Genomic DNA, 22,398 nt, shown 5'->3' on the forward strand with positions numbered 1-22,398 from the left:
ACTCCATCAGTGTTCACATTTGGGCATATTGAGTATTCGTGTAGAGTTTGGTCCAGATCCATCATTGTTTAAGTCCACAGTGATCTCTGGATGTAGGTGAACTACAACTCCAAAACTAAAGTACACTGCCCACCAAACCCTGTATTTTCTGTTGGTCATGGGAGAACTGTGTGCCAAGTTTGATTCAATTCCATCCTTGGTGGGGTTCAGAATGGTCTTTGATTGTAGGTGAACTGTCAATCCCAGCAACTACAACTCCCACATGTCAAGATTCTATTTTCCCCAAACTCCATCAGTGTTCACATTTGGGCATATTGAGTATTTGTGTAGAGTTTGGTCCAGATCCATCATTGTTTGAGTCCACAGTGATCTCTGGATGTAGGTGAACTTATATTTATCGTGTCATCAGCAACCAGACATTTATATTACATTTTTAACAAAAACAAACAGAGAGACAGAGAAAACACAGAATTTGCAAGCTTGGTAGTTGATTAAATGTCCTTTGACCAGTATCTGGCCACTTGGAGTGCCTCTGGTGTTGCCGCAAGGAGGTCCTCCATTGTGCATGTAGCAGGGCTCAGGCTGCATTGCAGCAAGTGGTCTGTAGTTTGCTCTTCTCCACACTCGCATGTCGTGGATTCCACTTTGTAGCCCCATTTCTTAAGGTTGGCTCTGCATCTCGTGGTGCCAGAGCACAATGTGTTCAGCGCCTTCCAAGTCGTCCAGTTTTCTGCGTGCCCAGGGGGGAGTCTCTCATTTGGTAACAGCCATTGATTGAGGTTCTGGGTTTGAGCCTGCCACTTTTGGACTCTTGCTTGCTGAGGAGTTTGTAGTTTGCTCTTCTCCACACTCACATGTCGTGAGTTCCACCTTGTAGCTCCATTTCTTAAGATTGGCTCTGCATCTCATGGTGCCAGAGCGCAGTCTGTTCAGCACCTTCCAAGTCGCCCAGTTTTCTGTGCGCCCAGGGGGGAGTCTCTCATTTGGTATCAGCCATTGATTGAGGTTCTGGGTTTGAGCCTGCCACGTTTGGACTCTCGCTTGCTGGGGTGTTCCAGCGAGTGTCTCTGTAGATCTTAGAAAACTATTTCTTGATTTAAGTCATTGGCGTGCTGGCTGATACCCAAACAAGGGATGAGCTGGAGATGTCACTGCCTTGGTCCTTTCACTATTGGCTGCCACTTCCCGGCGGATGTCAGGTGGTGCGATACCAGCTAGACAGTGTAATTTCTCCAGGGGTGTAGGTCGCAGACACCCCGTGATAATGCGGCATGTCTCATTAAGAGCCACATCTACTGTTTTAGTGTGGTGAGATGTGTTCCACACTGGGGATGCATACTTAGCAGCGGAGTAGCACAGCGCAAGGGCAGATGTCTTCACTGTATCTGGTTGTGATCCCCAGGTTGTGCCAGTCAGCGTTCGTATGATATTGTTTCTAGCACCCACTTTTTGCTTGATGTTCAGGTAGTGCTTCTTGTAGGTAAGAGCATGGTCCAGAGTGACTCCCAGGTATTTGGGTGTGCTGCAATGCTCCAGTGGGATTCCTTCCCAGGTGATCCTCAGAGCTCGGGATGCTTGTCTGTTCTTAAGGTAAAAGGCACATGTCTGTGTTTTAGATGGGTTGGGGATCAGCTGGTTTTCCCTGTAATAGGCAGTAAGAATACCTAGAGCTTCGGAAAGCTTCTGTTCTACCATCTCAAAGCTCCCTGCATGAGCAGTAATGGCACGATCATCAGCATAGATCAGTGGTTCTCAACCTTGCTAATGCCGTGATCCCTTAATGCAGTTCCATATGTTGTGGTGACCCCCAACCATAATATTGTTTTCGTTGCTACTTGATACCTGTCCTTTTACTACTGTTATAAGTCGTAATGTAAATATCCGATATGCAGGATGAGTTTTCATTCACTGGACTAAATTGAGCACAAATGCCCAATGTGCCCAAATGTGAATGCTAGTGGGGTTGGGGAGGGGGAGGATTGATTTTGTAATTTGGGAGTTGTAGTTGCTGGGATTTATAGTTCACCTATAACCAAAGAGCATTCTAAACACCACCAGTGACGGATTTAAACCGAACTTGGCACACAGAACTCCCATGACTATTAGAAAACAGGAAGGGTTTGATGGGTATTGACCTTGAGTTTGGGAGTTGTAGTTCACCTATATCCAGAGGAGTGCTGTGGATTCATGCAATGATGGATCTGGACCAAACTTGGCATGAATACTCTATATGCTCAAATGTGAGCAGCACTGGTGGAGTCTGGGGAAAACAGACCTTGACATTTGGGAGTTGTAGTTGTTGGGATGTATAGTTCACCTACAATCAAAGAGCCTTCTAAACTCGACCAACAATAGAATTGGGTCAAACTTCCCACACAGAATCCCAATGACCAACAGAAAATACTGTGTTTTCTGATGGTCTTTGGTGACCCCTTTGCAGAGGCGGCCCTAAGTATTTTTCAATGGTAAGCAAACAGTATATTGGCGCCCCCAACCAATCACTGATATATATTTTCTGTTCATCATGGGAGTTCTGTGTGCCATATTTGCTTCAATTCCATCACTGGTAGAGTTCAGAATGCTCTTTGATTGTAGGTGAACTACACATCTCAGTAACTACAACTCACATATGTCAAGGTCTATTTCCCCCCAAGAGCGCCTCAAGTGCACCCCTGGGCAAAATCAACTATACTGCAACTCCTTACTTTGCGTATTGGGTTGAGCGGCCCCTGCCCCTTTGATACGCCCTCATGATCCCCTCGGGGGTCCCGACCCCCAGGTTGAGAAACATTGGCATAGATGAAACTCTCTGTCCCTTCTGGCAGTGGCTGGTCATTTGTATAGATGTTGAACATGGATGGAGCAAGCATGAGACATGAGAGAAGCCTCCTCGCAGGATTGCAAGACATCCGGGCGTCCCCTGGGCAACGTCTTCGTAGACGGCTGATTCTCTCAATCCAGAAGCAACCAGCATGCAATTTGTCCTTGACCCATATATAATTTTTCATTGATTGGTTTGGGGGGGGGGGGGGGGGTGAGCTGCACTAAAAACGAAGAGAGAGAGGCAGAGAGAGCTCTTTGGGGCCGAACTACAGATTGTTGTGCTGGTACGGCTGTACCAGGAGCTCCAAATTTATTTGCTTTGTATTAAATATTTGCTTGCAGCCCTGGGTTTCAGGGACTCTGCTTACACTTTAAAACTACCTAGGGCTGGCCCTGGTCACGTGAAATCCCCCCAAACTTGAGATGCTTTCCAAACCGGGGCGATTGCCTGTTCGCTGGAGCCCTCTCTTGGCTACGACTTGAGTTGCTGAACTGCACCGAAAATAGAGAGAGAGAGGCAGAGAGAGCTCTTTGGAGCCGAACTACAGAGGCTGGCTTTCCTCTCCGATCCCCTCTCGGCTGCTTTTGCGGCTTGGACTTGATGGTCACCGGCGCGAAAGGATCCTCTCTCGCCTTTCTTGGGAGGCCGAAGGACTCCAGAAGAGGACAGAAGCATGCTCCACATCTTGATTTTGTCGCCGAGGCCTGGCTAGTTGTCTGCCTTGCGATCGCCTTGCTTGGCGAGCAGAAACGGGGCCGAAGGAAGAAGAGCCGAGAGGGCAAAAGGAGCTGGCGGATGGCGTGGTCTTCTCTTCTCCTTGCAGATGCAAATCGCGTCTCCAACCAGCAGGAGGGAGGAAGAGGAAGTGAGAGCGGAGGCAGAAGCAGCAACAGCAGCAGCAGCAGCCGCCACTGTGTGTGTTCCTCCAGGGCTCTGAGGATGGGATAGAAAGCGAGAGAGAGACACACACACACAGAGAGAGAGACACTCCTCGCCCATCCACGCCCCCAAAGCCAGCCCAGGGCCAACTTCGGCGGCAAGAGGAACTGCGGGGCTCTGCGCCAGACAACTCCATTCCTGATCGAGCCCGATTGGCCTCTTGCGGAGATACGGAGACACAGCGCTGCAACAAGGTCTTTCACTTTCCATGGGGGGTGTTTGGAAATCAAAGCAGAAGGGGGGGGGGTCTGTTGCAGGTGACTCCCGCTCCCCGTCTAACCCAGGAGCAATATCGATACAGGGATGACCAATGAGGAAGGAGGGAGGGGGCGCGCGCTGGGCTTCAGGGCGGGGGAGGTAGCCCAGTGGCTGAGGCTGCTACTGTTGTCCTAGTTTGCAAGCGCGCGCGCGCTCCAGGGGGCCAGGCGCGCGCCTCCGGTCCGGACCCACATTCGAGCGCGTGCCTCTCTTTCTCAGGGTCTTCCTCTTGCACCTGACGGCCTCGCGCGCGCGCACTTTCCCGCCGCTCTCAGGGAAAAGCAAAAAGAAAACAAGGCTCTCAGCGCATAACTCAAAAGGGCCCAAAGACAAAGTATGTTCTCTCCCTCCCTCTCTCTCTCTCTCTCTCTCTCTCTCTCTCTCTGTGGATTGGTTGGGGGAGTGTCATTGCGTCGAGGGTCCCCAACGTTGTGGCTTTAGAACGCACTTATTTTGTGGCAGGTCGAGTGAACCTTGAGGCGTTATCTCTTTAGGGGCAGGAAATACGAAGGCTTCCTCCCTTCCTTCAGTGTTGTGCTGCTCTCTCTCAACTCGCTCCCTCCTTGCCTTCCTTTTTCTCCCCAACTTCGCCCAGTCTCTTCCCCAAGTCAGGAAGCAGTTGTCTTCTCCATTCATTCGTGTCAAGCCTCCCTCCTCTGTTATGCCTCTCATTCTTGGCAGGCAGTCCCATTACTTCCCATTGGACCTGCTTTGGAGTGGGTTATTGACCCTTTCAAGGCTCCATTCAAAGTATTACAGAATATAACCTTTTAGAGAAGGGCCACAAATTAAAAAAAAAAACCCTTTAGAGCAGACTCTTCTGTTGTTGTTCATTTGTTCAGTCGTTTCGGACTGTTTTCCGACCCCTTGTTGTGTCAGCTTCACTGGCTGCCGATCCAGTTCCGAGCACAATTCAAGGTGCTGGTTTTGACCTATAAAACCCTATACGGTTCCGGCCCAGTGTATCTGTCCGAACGGATCTCCCTCTACGTCCCACCCCCCGGGGCCTAAGATCTTCTGGGGAGGTCCTGCTCTCGACCCCGCCTCTATCACAGGTGAGATTGGCGGGGACGAGGAGCAGGGCCTTCTTGGTGGTGGCCCCCCGCCTGTGGAATTCACTCCCCGGGGAAATCAGATCTGCAACTTCGCTCCTTTCTTTCAAGAAAAAACTAAAAACATGGATCTGGGACCAGGCATTTGAACAAGTGGGCAAATAAAGAAAGAACTTCATTGATGGCTAGGAAATGACTAATGGATTGGACATGTGGAACTCTGAAAACGAAACGCTGATTATAAGAATGACTTTTATATGATGTTTTTATATGATATATGATATATATGATTATATAATGTCTTATGTACTGGTTGTTGATGTTTTAATTGTGATAATCGTTTTAATTACATTTTTGTATATTTGTTCTTTTGTATATTTTTGTATATTATGTGTAATTTTGTATAGGCATCAAATTCTGCCTTTTTGTAAGCCGCCCTGAGTCCCCCTCCGGGGGTTGGGAAGGGCGGGGTAAAAGTACCAGAAATAAATAAATAAATAAATAAATTCGTGACTTCATGGACCAGTCCACGCCAGAGCTCCCTGTCGGTCGTCACCACCCCCAGCTCCTTCAAGGTCAATCCAGTCACTTCAAGGATCCCATCCATCCATCTTGGATGGCTGCGTGCCAGCAGGTTGAGGGTGAATCCAGCAAAGACGGAGATCCTATGGCTGGGTCAACCAGGCAGTGGGGATATCCAGCTGCCTATCCTGGATGGCGAGGCGCTACGCCCATCACCATTGGTAAAGAGTCTGGGAATCCTTTTGGACCCTCTGTTGATGATAGAGGCCCAGGTCTCCGCCATTAGCAGAACCGCCTTTTTTCATCTGCGGCAGGCTAGATGGCTGGCCCCCTACCTGTCCAGGGACGACCTAGCTACGGTGATCCAGGCTACGGTCATCTCAAGACTGGACTATTGTAACGCCCTCTACACTGGCCTTCCTCTGTCAGCAGGCATGTAGCCGGGGGGGGGGGGGGGGGCTCGAGGGGCTTCAGCCCCCCCCCCCCGAAATTCTCATGGTGGTTCGCGAAAAGGCCTTACTGGTGCATTATTTAGGCTGTTATGTTTATTCATATCATGATCTGATCATCATACTCAATATATCCCATATGCACGGAGGTATTGGGGTAATGATACAAAAGGTTTGCTAGGCTAGGCTAGACCCTCTTTCACTCAGACTCAGCCCCCCCCCCGAAACTCAGCCCCCCGAAACCCCCCCTGAAAAAAATTCAGCCCCCCCCCCCAAACGAAATCCTGGCTACGGGCCTGTCTGTCAGTGATCCGGAAGCTCAAGCTGGTACAAAACGCAGCTGTCGGCTTCTTGCGGGAACTCCGATGAGATGCCACATAACACCAATCTTACGGCAGCTGCATTGATTACCAATTGAGCACTGGATCACTTTCAAAGTGATGGTACTCACGTTTAAGGCCTTGCATGGTCTGCGGCCGATGTACCTGAGGGACCGCCTCACCCCCTACCAACCCCAGAGATCCCTCCGTTCTGAGGACCAAGATCTGTTGGAAATTCCCAGTGCCAAGAACTTGCGTCTAACAGCAACCAGACGCAGAGCCTTCACAGCAGTGGCACCATCACTATGGAATACTCTGCCACCTGAAGTTCGTGCCTTGCGGGATCTATCAGCTTTCCGCAGAGCATGTAAGACATATCTATTTTGATGGGCCTTTGATCTCTGATTGTTTTTAAATTGTTTTAAATTGTTTTAAATTGTGTTTAAATTGTTTTAAATTGTGTCCTCCTAGTAGACTCAAATTAAGGTAAAGCTTTATGAGAGCTACCACTCCTCTTGGTGTCCCCCCAGCAACAGCAAGGATATCCCTCTGGGCAGCTAGACCAGGAAATTCCAACTGGATGGCCCCCACAAGGGGCTTCCTCCAGGGGCCAACCAAGAATGGGCAACTTGGAAGTCCCTGAACAGACTCAGAAGTGGAGAGGGCAGATCAAAAGACAACCTGGCAAAATGGCACTACCTAAAACAGGGGTCCACAAACTTTTTAACCAGAGGGCCAGGTCACAGTCCCTCAAACTGTTGGAGGGCCGGATTATCATTTGAAAAATAAAACATGAATTCCTGTGCACGCTGCACATATCTTTTGTAGTATAATAAACACTTTAAAACAATACAATAATTAAAATGAGGAACAATGTTAACAAATATAAACTTATTAGTATTTCAATGGGAAATGTGGGCCTGCTTTTGGCTGATGAGATAGGATTGTTGTTGTTGTTGTGCACTTTCAAGTCGTTTCAGACTTAGGTTGACCCTGAGCGAGGGCCGGGTAAGTGACCTTGGAGGGCCACATCCGGCCCCCGGGCCTTAGTTTGAGGACCCCTGACCTAAAAGAATCCCACACCATATGTGACTGTGGAGCAGAACAGACAACTCTGCATCTGTATGCTTATCCATTATGCCCTGCCTCATGTACAGAGGAAGAATTGTTGGAGGCTACAGTCAATCCAATTGCTGTTGCCTGTTTTTGGTCAAAAGATATTTAGCCACCTGTGCTCCTTCTATTTTTATCAGTTTTATACTAATTTATGCAATGCTTTTGATATGAAATAAATTATTATTATTATTATTATTATTATTATTAATACCACCAAATATAATTATGCTAGGCAGTGGTTTCAGTTGTTAGACTGAATAATCAGCAATCTCTGATCTTTCTGGAAAAAGAGATTTGCCAGTGCACAAAACAGCAGAGCTTTAGAATTGTTTTTATCAGTGCCCCAAAAAAGTACTATCCCATAAAACAACTTGTTTCATATCATGCACTCAAGAAACAAAACTGAAGTAGACTTTGATAGAAATAGCATATTTGGCTTACTCACAACTTTCATGTGATCAGCATACACAGGTGCAAAAACTTATTAGTCTAGTTTCAAAGATCTTTGAGATGGTTCCCTGTGCCATCTGGCTGGGGCATCTCTCATGTAACTTTGTGGAGATGGGACAGGATAAGCGGTTTATCTACATTTATTATGGGAGATTGCTGTGTGTGTGAGCGGGCACATGCCTGCAAGTTGCCTGTTGACATATGGAGATTTCCAGAGTTTTCTTATGCAAATAGTACAGTGCTATCCACTGGGACTTGGTTCCACTACTCTCCGTGAATTATCGAGTCCCATTATATACAATGACATAGTAAAATTGCGTCCCTCAAGGTTTTGGAATTTCCTTTTCCCCTTCAGAGTATTTTGAAGCTGTAAATAGTTGAATCTGTTCATACAGAATCTGTGGATATGGAAGGCTTACTGTACTCAGAGGCAATTTTACCAATTTCTTCCTCTGACAAATAGTCTATATCAAACTGGGAGTCATTGACTGTTTCCCATCCAATACTTACCAGGACTGACACCACTTAGGTTGCAAGATCAGACAGGATTTGGTGTCTTTCCAGTATTTAGGCCAGCAATTAATTATAGTGTGTCTGAAGCGACAGTTAATTCACTTTATTCACATGGGTGACAACAACAGGTTTTTTTTTTAAAAAAAAATATAGTCTCTTAGCAACCCCAGTCTTTATATATTTCTGGGTTAGTTGAGTTTCCCCAGCTTTTCCAAGTTCTATTATAGCACTCATTTTTCATTAACTCTACTTTAATCTAATTCTGAATATGTCGGCTAAGGTTAAAAGAAGTACAACTTTGATTTGATGGTTGGAGAAAAAAATGAACTAAAATCATGCCATGGTCATTATTTTCAGTAGTTGTTCATATCTTCACTTTCACTTGCTCTGAAGCAGGAACTTTGATCAGAATATCCTAAAAATTGTCCCAGATCCAAGGTCACTACTATACCAAGTGCTGATGGAAAGTTGTAGGCAATTCTTGGTCCCTTTCACATTTGTAAAAACATAGTGCTTTTATTCTTTATATTACTGTATACTTAAGTGAATATAGAAGTATGATTGAAAATGTAAACACATGTTAAAGTTAAGAACTTTTTGGCCATATCCATTTCGTGGGTATATATTTTCTCAACTGAAATCAATAGGATTTTATGTTAATGAACCAGGCCTGTGTGTTTTGTAGTCGTTTGTGCACTCAAACTTCATTTGCAAGGAAAATTTAAAACATTATCTATTGGAATCTTCTGATCTTTTGTTTTTTTCTTCAGTCTTAATTCCTAAATTATGCCATAATCAATCATAGTTATAAAAGTTTCATATATGTGTTTTTGTCTGTGGTGGGGTTTTTAAAAAGGAAAACACTAATTCTGTTATAATATGAAAGGTTGACATATTTAAAGTTGAATGTTTTGAGGCATTAGCTGTTAAAGCTAGAACCTTTGATGCCACTATCTTTCTCGATGTGTTATATGTCCACATGTAGCCTTAGCACACAAATTAATCCATTGTGATAATTTGCCTCTTTCTTATGCATAGTAAGATATGGACCTTCTATAGCAATGGTTTCCAAAACCTTTTTGACCAGGGACCGCTCCCCAACATTAGTACGTAAAGGGTTACAGATCAGTTTTTGGTCAGTGTTAGATTTGGTTTGGTTATTTGGGGTGCTGATTCAGAAAATTGTATTGGATAGTCCACATCAGCTCTAGTTTCCGATACAGGACATATGCCATCCAGTGGTCGCCATCTGCTCACCCACAGAAAACCATATTTAATAAGCTTTGGCACTGTAAGAGGGTTTTGCAAGACCAGTCACTCTCGTTGCAACAGTAAAGTAACAGTGAGGCCACAGACCATATTTTAGTTCCTGCAGGCCACTGGTGCTCCACATGCCACAGGTTTGGAACCACTCTTCTATAATAAGTAGACTGACTTCCAAGTTGCTACTTATAGATCATTTTGTATCAACTGATTAAGACAACAAGATTGTTGAATCATTTGTGTCAAGGTGAGGAGTAGGAATGTAACCATTTAACAGAACAAAGGGAAAGATTTATTACACAAAAACTCATGTGATTCTTTTCAGGAAAATCACAAAGAATTTGCCACTAAAGTTGCATAATATGTAGCTCAGCAAGAAAAATGTGCATGTAGTCACAAAACTATGTTTTTGTGGCCCACAAAAAGCAAATATTGTGGGCTGCTACGTTTCAATTTTGTGTAATGCTGTATACGGCTACAGTTACTCCAAAGGACTTCTTTTTAAAACATTAGGATGGCCCTGGAACACAGGGATTGTGAACAGTAATCTGCAATGCTTACGTACCTTCATGCTTTGTCATGAAGATGTTTTTCTCCTCTTCCTACTGGCAAACAGGGGTTGCTATTTATGATTCTGTGTGTTGTCTACCAGGATATGGAAACATGTACTAACTGAAACCATAGTGCATGTAACAGCACTTCCTCACACTGCTGCTCTTCTGTAGTAAGCTACAGCTCAAATGTGTATTTGTATGGTGCGACTACACCCTTCCTTCCGCCTTTTGTTTTTTTGAAACCTCATAGATTGTGAAGTTTGAGTCTGTGCAAGGTTTCTTTTTTCCTGCAAGGTTTCAGTTACTGAGAATAGCTTAGGATGTGATCTCATGCTTTCCATATTATCAAACATGATACACATTCCCTCATTCACTGATTTCACCTTCTAAAAGGAATTCATGAGCAAATGGGAAACTGATAACAACCAACTGTTGGTGGTTCTGGGTCTGTCTTTGAAAAACTTGAGGACCTGACATTGCTGCACTGCTTTGAAAGACAGGATGGTCTTTTTGTTCTGTATGCCTTTGATGTTGCTGAATAAGAAAAACTGCTAAAATGAGGGAACATCTGGAAACCCTGCTGCCTTCCCGCCTTGGATAATTGAAACCATTCCACTGAGCCCCCCTGAAATACCCTTTCACTAATAGGCTGTACATATTGCTATTCTTTGATAAAGCTCTTAGAGCTCACTGTTCACCTCTATTCAATACTGTTTCATATTTTGGACTAAAGACCACTAAAGCTTTATTGATTGATTGATTGATTGATTGCATTTCTATGCCGTCTTTCTCAGCCCGAAGGCAACTCAAGGCTTCTTACACTGGCACTATTCGATGCTACAATGAACATAAACAAAATTCAACAAAATTAAAAACAGTTAACACACATTATAAAAACCCCGTAAAAAGCATTAAATTAAGCATGCTTTATTTAGATATGTATTGTATCTATTCAGAAGAGCCAGCATGCTGGATAGTTTTTGGTGCACACTATAAATATCATGTAACACTATTGAACATCTGGAGAGTTGCACTCCTGCCAGGTTTAAGAGGTTTTGTTTTGCTAGTGTAAATTGTTTTGCGTCAGTACTATGGATTAGAAGTGGTCTTAAACTGGAACAGATCACTTGTCCATCTAGTTTTCAGGTCTCTAGATGATGTTAGACTATGCCTCCTATCAACCTTCACCAGCATAACCAGTTGTGAATTATAATGGGTCTTAAGCTTTGCCCATAAGCTTAATCCTTGTTACACTGAGAATCCATTATTAGCCCAGACATGTGTTGCAGAATGCTGGTAAAGCAGGGTTTCCAAATGGAGGAAGCTTTGCAAGCACAGTGAAATTTACAACCCTTTTCCACCTATTGTATTTGATGGAAAGAGAAGTTGGTCTGGCATTCATACTCTTGTCTCCCCAACAGTTAACCCTTTGAGTGTTGCAAGCAGACACTTGTACAGGGCTAGAGAATCCATTGTAATTGGTTGAGCACACTGTTAGGAAAGTTAGCCTGGTGGAAACTTTCTCTTAGAGTCTTTTAACTATATGCACATTGCTGTGGCCTTTGAATATTTTAGTCCTTTGCTTGCTATATGTATGTCTATTTTTACTTTGTTATTGAAATTCCTCTTTTCCTGCTTTATGATCATATCATTATTTGAAGTTAAAGCTAAGGTATTAAGTGTTTTTTTTTATAACTAAATGTATTTAAGTAGAAAAAGGTTGTTGATAAAGATAGAGGATAGTTGATTGCAGAATAATAGGCAATCACAAAATTAATTTTCACCTTTGAAGGCCTTGTTCGCATATAAGCCATCTTATGTGTGGCCAGTGCAATTTTCAGTATTAACCATGTACTCAGGAATCATGCAGAGAGAACAAAAAAAAATCTAATCTGAAGCTATACTTTTTTAAAAATTGCTATCAAATTTTGTTTCCAACATTCCTAGGATCCAAATTGATTCACTATAATAACTCTGCTTTGCTTAGAATATGTTTTTATATATCAGGCAAATTACTGACAAAAGGGAAACATTAAAAGTGGATTAACTGGTGTTATTATGTGCTTTCAAATTATTTTCAATTTATGGCATCCCTAAAGCAAACCTATGAAGCTTTCTTGACAGTATTTGGTCAGAGGAACTTTCCTCCTTCTGAGGCTGAGATAATGTGATTTGCCTAAGGTCACTCAGTAGATTTCCATGGCTAAGTGGCAATTCAAATCCTGGTCACAAGAGTCTTCATCCATGTCGGAGTCCTGCCGGTTCATCTCTGTAAAGCAGCCGAGCACACAAATGTAGTTCAGGGGCAGCCCAAGGTCAACACAGAAATCAATCAGCCAAGCAAGGAGGAGACAAAAGGATAAGCTGTATACCCATTCCAATAGTCCAAATACGAGTTATCTTATCAACATAGTTTCCAAGGGTACTCCACCACCCAACATGCAAGGAACAGTCCATCTTCCAAGGGTTCAGAACACAATGCTCAAGGCTATAGCCCCAAATTAACATTATTACCCACAGCTAGATATTCTACAATGTAGCTATTCTCTCAAGTGTTCCCACCTGCTGGCCCTCTTCTCAGCCAGGCTACTAGATCTTTGCACTTGAATCGCATCTGTCCTTAATTGTAGCTGGTCCTGAATACTTAACCCCTAGTCTCCCAAATCAGGGTTCCCAGTCCTGCCTTGCTGTGAGCCCAGAGGAGTGGTAAGACTTTCATTTTCCACTTGCTGTTGTTTCTGTTCCATAGTAGTGACCCCTTTGGTCTCTGGCTGTACTTGTTTTTGCTCTCTGTTAGAGCCCAACTCAGAGATTGGGAGAAGTAATCCTTCTTCCAGCTATTTGTTGGTACTAACCATGATACTACTCCTCCCACCCCATGGCCTGGTTTCTCCTGGTAATCCTGGGAAAAATGGCCTACTAGCTCTGGAGCATGAACGTCTTTCACATCCTCTAAAGAATGTTGGTCCAGCCCATACCCTACCCAATTGAGGTATTGGAGGCACTTTTGACAGTGCTTTAAGTTCAAAATCTGTGTGACTTCTAATTCCTCCTCTCCCTCTAAAAACACTGGAGGAGGAGGTACCACACCGCCAAAATTGGGATGGACACACATTGCGGGAACTAATAAAGAGCAGTGGAACATGAGGTGAATCTGAATCCATCTTGGTAAGTGAAGCCAAAAAGCCACTGCATTTATCTGGGCCATAAAGCAGTATGGCCCAATAAATCATGCATCCAATTTCTTACAGGACCGTTGACATGAAAGCCACACCCAGTCACCCACTTTCATCTTGGTGCCGGGTTGTCCATCACCCATTTGTATGCCTTCTTGGCAAGTCCTAGCTGGTCTTCTAGGACTTCTTGAACAGCCACAAGGTCCTTGCTGGTCTCCCATCTGAATACCAATCAGAGGTGGCCCTGCTTAGCCCCCAAGATCAGTCAAGATTTGGTGCCTTTAGATTATTTAAAGTCATTGACTCATATAGACCATAGTAAACAAAGCTTGCTGGGCAGTGGCTTATTATAAGAAGTTCATTTCAGCAGAAATGTGTAGGATGCTGTGATCTAGCTATTACACTGTATGCAACTGTATTTTGTCTCTCAGCTATGGTGAGTGGGAGTCCACTCTGTTCTATACTGGTGATTGTGAGGACAGACATTGAAAAATACCTTTTCTATTTTGGATGGAAGGATACTAGAGACAAAGTTGAAGTACTTTGGCCGCATCATGAGGAGACAGCAAAGCCTAGAGAAGACAATTATGCTGGGGAAAGTGGAAGGCAAAAGGAAGAGGGGCCGACCAAGGGCAAGATGGATAGATGGCATCCTTGAAGTGACTGGACTGACTTTGAATGAGCTGGGGGTGGTGACGGCCGACAGGGAGCTCTGGCGTGGGCTGGTCCATGAGGTCGCGAAGAGTCGGAGACGACTGAACGAATGAACAATTTTGGATGAACTGTGCACCACATCCAGTACATTTTATATGATACAATATATGTAACAATAAACCTCTTTCCAGAGATTTGGGGCACTTCTACACTAACACTATAATTTATCTTGGAACCAGATTAAAAGGAACTGGTTTTGCTGGAGTTTCATGAGATGCTTGGAAGTGATTTGATTACATTGAACATGGAACCTGGTCTCAAACAGCTTTGCACCCCCCCCCCCACACACACACCTGCCAATTTCAGGAGAGATGTGCATCAGTGCACCAGAGGCATATGGGGTGGAAATAAAGGGGGGAATGACAGCAGTAGAGATTATAGCTTACCCCTTTCAGGGAATCGATTGGCCTCCTGTTGCTCAGCCATGTCCCTGGGGTGTTTTTGGCAGTCCTTGTTCTAGATTCTTTATTGTGCCTCAGATAGGGTGGGTTTTAAAAGTACTGTATCATTCTTGATGTGCAATGCAATGCACATTGCTGGTGTACATTTTATGGCCATTGCTTCCTTAAGTCAGCTTCAAACTGCATTATATGGTCAGTGTAAATGGGCCTTTAGAATCAAATATTTTGATTTTGAACCCTAATGTAATAAAGAAGATAGTGAGGAGGGAAGAAAAGAATACAGGTAATGCACATCAAAACTGTACTTTGTATAAAACATTTTATAACCACTTTGGATATTGTTTTTAATGTAGAGGTATATAAAAAGTCATGAAAGCTTTTTTTTAAAGAAAAATTCAGGAAAAGCAACTGGTGAAAACTGTAAACTTGGAAATCGAATACAATGAGCCCTTGATATCTGCTGGAATTTAGTTCCAGGACCCTTGTGGATACCAAATTTTGTGAGTGCTCAAGTTCTGTTGTATACAGTGGCCTAGTAAAATGATGTTCTTTATATAAAATGGCAAAATCAAGGTTTGCTTTTGGGAACTTTTTGTAAGGAGGGGGAATATTTTCAAGCTATAAATGATTGAATTAGTGGATGCACCATCCATGGATACGGAGAACCATCTGCATGTTATCTTACTGGCTGGTATACAGCCATGCCATAATCAGGTATGCAAGTACACATACCTTTTGTATACCCTACATTAGAATGAAAACAGAAAGGAAAGTAATTTTCTAGAGCAGGATGTAGAAAAGGTATGGATTCATAAGATAGAAAATAGGTTGTTCTAGGTAGGTTGGTATGTATCAATTTTATTCTAATAGCATCTGTTCTCTGCTATCCAGACGGCTGGTATAATATCACATCCTTTTTCATAGCAACAGCCATGGCTTCAGATGGAAACAGAAGTCTACTAAGAGCTAAATTATCATATTCAAGCAGTTCACCAGAAAGGCCTAACACTGAGTTAAAATATTTTTAGTTTGGGGCTGTTAAAAAAAACAACCCTTTCTCCTCAGAATACCTTGCATAAACTGCATTTTTTAATTGTTAAAATCACTTTCAGGCTGTTATATTGCATGGATCAAACAAAGACATAATAGGCTCAAGATGCATAAACTCAGTCAACTAGAATATGCAGTGAGTTTGGTTGCATCAAGAGTGAGGAACCTGTGCCCCCCCCCCCTTCCAATACTTGATCCGAGCTCACATCATCTACACTCATTGAATGTATGACTGTGGTTAATGGAAACTGAAGTCCCACAACATTTGGGAAACGTATTTTCTCCATCTCTTTAGACCACTGTTTCTCAAACTGTGCTCCTCCAGATGGCTTGGACTTTAGCTCCCACAATACCTAACAGCTGGTAAGCTGGCTGGGATTTCTAGGAGTTGAGGTCCAAAATACTTGGAGGAGCCCAGTTTGAGAACCACTGCCTTTGACAAATAGCATCTGGTGGTTTTGATATGAAAGGGTGGAGAATCTTCTATGGCAGTGTTTCTCAAACTGTGCTCCTTCAGGTGTTTTGGACTTCAGCTCCCAGAAATCTCAGCCATCTTACCAGCTGTTAGGCATTGTGTGAGCTGAAGTCCAAAACATCTGGAGGAGCACTCTTTGAGAAGCTCTGCTGTATAACATACATGAAACGCAAGGCCTGCAGGCCAAATCAGGCCCATAATTGCTTCTGCATTTTAAAACATTCCTCCTTTGTAATCTTTTCAATTGATGCAACTTGTTGGGCTTTTTTCATGTGTCCAGTTAGTCTCTCTTTCTGATCTGAAGTTTCTATGGATTATCAGTGGTTTCAGTCTAGATAATGAGACATCCTCTCAGTTTTGTTTTCCGATTGTATCTTTGGAGTCTTATAGATAATGGATACGGAATTATTGATTTGTGCATAAATTGAACTCAAATCTTTTGTAATGAAATACTATATGCCATAATTGAACACAGAACAAATTTATGTAACTTTCTGCTGGATTGTGGAATAGCAGGAAAGCTATCTGAAAATGCCACTTTGCTTTCAAATATATATCACTATTGCATGACAGTGAAAAGTCCACTTAAATTTAATGCTATATTTGTATTAATCTTTCACTTTTTATTTTAATGTTGGCAATTTCAGTGGTATATTTTAAAGCAATTTTTAGTTTGCAAGGTTTTAATACATATTATAAACTCTAGCAGTGCACCTACTGTAACGGTTTCGCAATGCTTCCTGTTAACACTGTATTTGACTTTCAGTTGTTTAGAATTGTGTCAGGTTTTAACCACTTGAATCAATGGGTGGAGTAAAAAGAAGGAACACCAACGGAGTAGCGTAAATTGGGGGATGGTTGTTTTGAGTACAAGAGGGAAGATTGCAGGAGAAAAAGCTGGAAGGACTTAAAAGAAAATTTACAGGAAGGTGCTTGTAAAATCTGGTGGATAGGAGGGGTTTTGGCATACATGCAGAAACAGTGACAACAACAGACACAACAGGTTATATGCATTTCCAGGATATGAAGAAATGAGGGCCAAGATGGGGAGAGACACTTTCAATCTTTAAGCAGAGAGATTTCTCATATGTGAGTGGCAATATTTGGGAATATCCATGTTAGGTGACTACCAAGGTACCATTCAACTCTAAAATCTTGTGACTCTGTATTTAATCTCTTTATCTGATTATTTTGCTTATTTGTAGCTTCATTAACAAAATACTCCACAGTTAATAAAATATGGGAACGGGGAGGGATTTGTCAGTTTGTGATACATATTATACAAGCCAAGTGTCTATTTCACTGTTTGCATCAGTAGTGGTTACAATTACTGCACCTATTGACATACTCATTTTGTAATTCAACAAAGTAGTAGTGAAATTATTTGGCTATTGTATGAAGTGGGAAATGATGTGTAAGATGGTATTCCAATTGTATATTTCGTTAATTGCTAAAAAACAAAATCAATTTGGAAAATTTACTGTATGTTTAATGGGACTTATAATGACATCTGCCATTTAGTGCTTGGATTCCTGGTTACAGAAATGGGTATATGGTTGTAGATGAAGCGAATAGCAGAATTTGAATTATGAGCGTTAAAACTGACTGGAAATAATGTTTTCTGTGTTCATTTGACTCACAGCATCTCCCATGGTGAGATTTCAAAGCTGGTAGTAGAATGTAAATTATTCTAAAGTTTTTCCTTATCACTTGGGTCAAGAAGCTTTGTTTACAAAATATACACCTTTGCCACTATTGACCTATGCAAAAACATCTCAAATCAAAAATTATATTTGTTTTTAAATTAAATTGTATTTTATATTATTTATGGGTCTGCCATCTTTCTAACCTAGCATAATGTTTATACAGGCATTCCCAGGTTATGAATAAGATAGGTTCTGTATGTTCGCTCTTAAGATGAATTTGTATGTATGTCGGAACAGGTATATTTAAGTGTTACGCCAGTCAGATTATTGTTTTGTTTTGTTTTGGATAGCATAAGGAAGCAATATACCCCTGTAACATTTGTTTTGCTGTCTGTGCGCCTGTTCATAAGGTTTCACCTCACTTTCTGTCTCTGTGACAATTTGATTTCAAAATGATGGCTTGTTGTAGAAATAAGGGTTGGTGATGAAGCTTCAGTGAAGGCACCTTTTCTCCATGATAATTCTTACAGGAGTGAATTTCCCTTCCTAGGGTAGATTTCCTCTCACTTCCTGTTGTCTCGGCCCTGTTTGTATCTCAGGGACTGCCTTTATTTACCTCCAAATGAGAAAATAATTCCTCTTTTATTTGGTTGCTTTATATAATCCACCTGTTGTACTATTCAGTTTGTGTGCACTCAGATGTAAGCCCATTGGGCTTAATGGGATATATTCCAAGATAAGTGTAGTCCTTAGAAAATCACTTCATTTAATAGAACCAGTGGGTGGAATGAAGATATAGAGTAGGAGAGGTCTTGCAACAAAGGCTTTAAAGTTCCCCTTTTCTAAATAATTGTATTTGATATTTAGAAAATTGTTGTGCTATATTTTAGGGCTGGGCGGTTTCGTTTCGTAATTCGTTATAGTTGTTGTTTGTTTAATCAGTGAAAAAAAATTATAAATATCACACCAACAGTCAACCACAGAGGGAGAGGGAAGCTTCAGAAGTTCCCCCTGTCCCATTTGGAGGTTTTTTAGCGTATTTTGCGGTTGCGTCCGCCATTAACAAATCGATTCGTTATTGTTTCATAATTGTTTCGTATTGTTTTGTAATTTTACGAAATTTAAAGAAAAATTTCGGAATTCTTTTAAAAAACGAAACGCAAAAAACCCCTAAAAACGAATCGAGTTTAGAAACAAATTTTTCCGTGGTTGCCCAGCCCTACTATATTTGTATTTCTATTCTATCAGTGTCAAAGCAGTGTCAGGAGCCCCCGGTGGCGCAGTGGGTTAAACCCCTGTGCCGGCAGGACTGAAGACCAACAGGTTGCAGGTTCAAATCCGGGGAGAGGCGGATGGGCTCCCTCTATCAGCTCCAGCTCCTCATGCAGGGACATGAGAGAAGCCTCTTACAAGGGTGATAAAAACATCAAATCATCTGGGCGTCCCCTGGGCAACGTCCTTGCAGACAGCCAATTCTCTCACACCACAAGCAACTTGGAGTTTCTCAAGTCACTCCTGACACGACAAAAAAAAAGTGTCAAAGCATAGCAAATGATATATTAAAATATATTTTCTGTGGCTTAACACTACATCCTCTACTCATGTGATAAGTTTTCCTTAGGGTTATCTTGTGCTAGGAATGAATTGGAGGCACACAACAAGCAGCAAGCAGAAGTAGGGCTTTTCTTTGAATTTTAGTTGATGGAAGGGAGTGAATTAGAGAAGATTCCTTTGTTTAGAGCTGCAGATGATGTGTGAATGGCTTGTTCTGCAAGATTTTGGCAACTGTGGAGAAGTTGGGGCCCTTTCTAGTGTAGTGTGACATATTGTCTCTATCCCATACCATATTTAAATAGAAAATTACTACCATGGTTGCATAGGGTTCAACTTTGGACTTTTTTTAATGGTTAGATTTCTATTAGCTCCAGATTTTATGTTAACTATGGCACTTTCTGTAAGCTGCTTTTAATAAAGTATGAGTTAAGTTTGTTGAATGACAATCTTTATTCTCATCACTTGTAGGTCTTTAGCCTAATCTGAACTGATACTTGAAAAGTAGTAGGTCTAACTCAAATAGAGACATAGTATTTTCCCACCCTACCATTTCAGTGTTTATCCTTTCTATTATAAAGATGATCTGCTGTCAATTCCTCTCCCCTTCACCAGACCAATTTTAAGAAAGAGAGCAAATATTTATTTCTCAATGACAAAGTATAATGCAAAAGAGGGGTGCATAATGCATGCATTATTGTTGCTGTTGTTCTTGTTGTTGTTCAATTCTTGCTGTAAGATGTGGCGTTAGCTGTGCAATTGAAAGAGAGATTTTTATTGTATGCTCATCTGTATTCTGACTTGTTAAAATGGTGTGCTTTCACTAGTTCTTTAGGTAATTTAGGTCAAGCCTAAATTATCACCATGAGTCTCATTTGTAGTGTGTTGCAGAGGAATTAATATTCACTAAGGCAGCTTTTTAGACCAGTTGCTACAAATGTAATAATATCATGTGGGAATACAAGCTTCTTTTCTTGTTGAAATGCTTCCATAATGCAAGATGCTTTTCAGTAATCTTGACAAAAACATTCATTATCTCTTTGATGCTGACAGTAGCTTTTGTTGTTTTGCAATCCAAAGACATGCAAGATTATACAGTGAATGAAATACGAGAAATTCCAGGAATTGGCCTGTAGTATTAGTTTAATCAGTAAGTGAGATTCAAGAAGAATGACCCTTTCTATAAGTCTGCATGGTCCAGAGCAGCAAATATGAATATATCAGGTGAAGCAGGTATTCATTGCTGGCAAGTGCTAGTTTCTGACACTGCTGTTTTTATAAATGATGAAGACATTCTAAGGCCTTCTTTTTTCCGGTAGGATGACATGACTATTATTAAGTTTAACTATTTGTAAAAGCCTGGAAAACATTCCATAATCAGTATGTTAATGTTTGGCATTCATATTTGCATTTTATGACATAGAGATGATGTGTGAAGTTTACTTAAAATATTGGTTGGATTTGATTGAATTATCTGTAAAAATCTTTGCTTTTCTCATGCATAGGTTTGCTATAAATGGAAAATGATTTGATAGCAAATAACATTAAAAACAACACTGTCTTTTAGCCTCTGCTTTGTAATATGGAGCTAAGACTGACCTGGATTTAGAGAACACGAAGGTCTTTCAACACTGCAGTGCATTATACAGTTCCTTAGTATTTTGAATATGTTTAGTAAGTTGTGTGTATGAAAGGTAGAGATGAAATTCTGTTTGATAAATTGTGTGCCGCAATTTTAAATCATGAATTCTGCATGAGGAGAGGGTATGAGATCCCCTTTAAGACTGTAAGAAAGAAACTGGATTAATAAGCTATTTGCCATTTCATTTTATATTGCTTTACTTAGAAAATAATTACAGAGGTTGCTGATGAATTGAGATAATAGAATTTTCTGTATGGAGTCTGCAGTTTTTCCATCTTCAAAGTTTATTGAGTATCTGAGTGCTGTAATAACTAAGCATCTGTATTAAATACCTGCTTAACCTTTTCTAACGTAGTAAAGCATTAAAATTCATTGGAAATGCATTTTGCAGTAAATAAAATTTAACAAATCTTGTAATAAGATCTTTTACAACATGATTCTTTTATTCCCACCCTTATACAGGCAGTCCCCAAGTTACAAACATCCAACTTACAAATGATTCACAGTTAAAAACAGGGACAAGGCAACGGAAAGTGAGAGAAATCTATCCCTCAGAAGACAAATTCACTCCTGGAAGAGCTATCATGGGGAAAAGGAGTCCTAATCGAACCTTTATCATCAATCCTTTTTTCAACAGCAAGCCAATTTTTTCAACATTCACTTATCACAGGGCCCAAAAATGAGGTGAAATCTTCTGAACAGAGGCACAGTCAGCAAAACAAACACCACATGGGTTAGCCAAAGCTAAAAGATAGATAGATAGATAGATAGATAGATAGATAGATAGAGGCTGGAGTTACCCTTAAAATGTACCTGTTCCAACTTATATACAAATTCAATTTGAAACCAATCCTCCAAAACTTTTCTTGTTTGTAACTTGGGGACTGCCTGTATATGAAATGTGGGGACATAAAGTTATCCAGGTTTTAGTTGCTTATATGTTGAATGGTGCCAATATGACTCAGAAAACATATGGTGCCTGGAACACACATATAGTGTCAGGGGTCTGTCCTCTGTCACCACAAAGGCCCATGCTTATAGGAAGTTCCCTATTGCAGGATCGTGGCAGGGACAAGTACATATGTAGGAACTGAGGAAGAGAAGCCTTTTTTTTGTTGCAAGTCACAAGATGCATTGCCTCATATGCTCCATCCTTTCTGTATAGCTATCATTATCTAAATAGATACCTAAGACAGATTTGTAATTTTTTGTGCGTTTACCTTCAAGGAAGTTCAACAATAGAGCTATATTTTAGACTATCAAAAGCTAGTAACATTTAAATGGGAAAGAGGGATCTAGATAATTATTTACAGTACCTTCCTGGTGCTTATCCTCTCTTTTGGTTATAATTATAGAGGCTTTGCTGAATTTCCTATGAGCAAATCCTCAGGCTAGTTCAGGATATTGTAAGAATTTGTCTTCATATCCTTAGCATTTGTTGTATAGAAATGATACAAATAAGCTGCCAAGTATCTGCATCCTG

The 22,398-nt window shown here is 41.5% G+C and overlaps 1 protein-coding gene across 2 annotated transcripts in view; it reads left to right on the plus strand.

Annotated features, from left to right (window-relative positions):
* Positions 1-3,382: 3,382 nt before the first annotated feature.
* The window catches only part of ELMO1 (engulfment and cell motility 1), a 341,069-nt gene continuing 322,053 nt past the window's right edge, over positions 3,383-22,398 (plus strand). The window contains exon 1 of one of the 2 annotated variants that reach the window (XM_067470179.1): positions 3,383-3,957. The gene's annotated coding sequence lies outside the window, so the exon portion shown is untranslated. Of the gene's footprint in view, positions 3,958-4,278; positions 4,356-22,398 lie in introns of those variants that run through there. The other variant, XM_060781614.2, reaches the window with a different exon arrangement.

Source organism: Anolis sagrei, chromosome 6 (assembly GCF_037176765.1).
Source record: "Anolis sagrei isolate rAnoSag1 chromosome 6, rAnoSag1.mat, whole genome shotgun sequence".
In the NCBI taxonomy this organism is placed as follows: Eukaryota; Metazoa; Chordata; class Lepidosauria; order Squamata; family Dactyloidae; genus Anolis; species Anolis sagrei.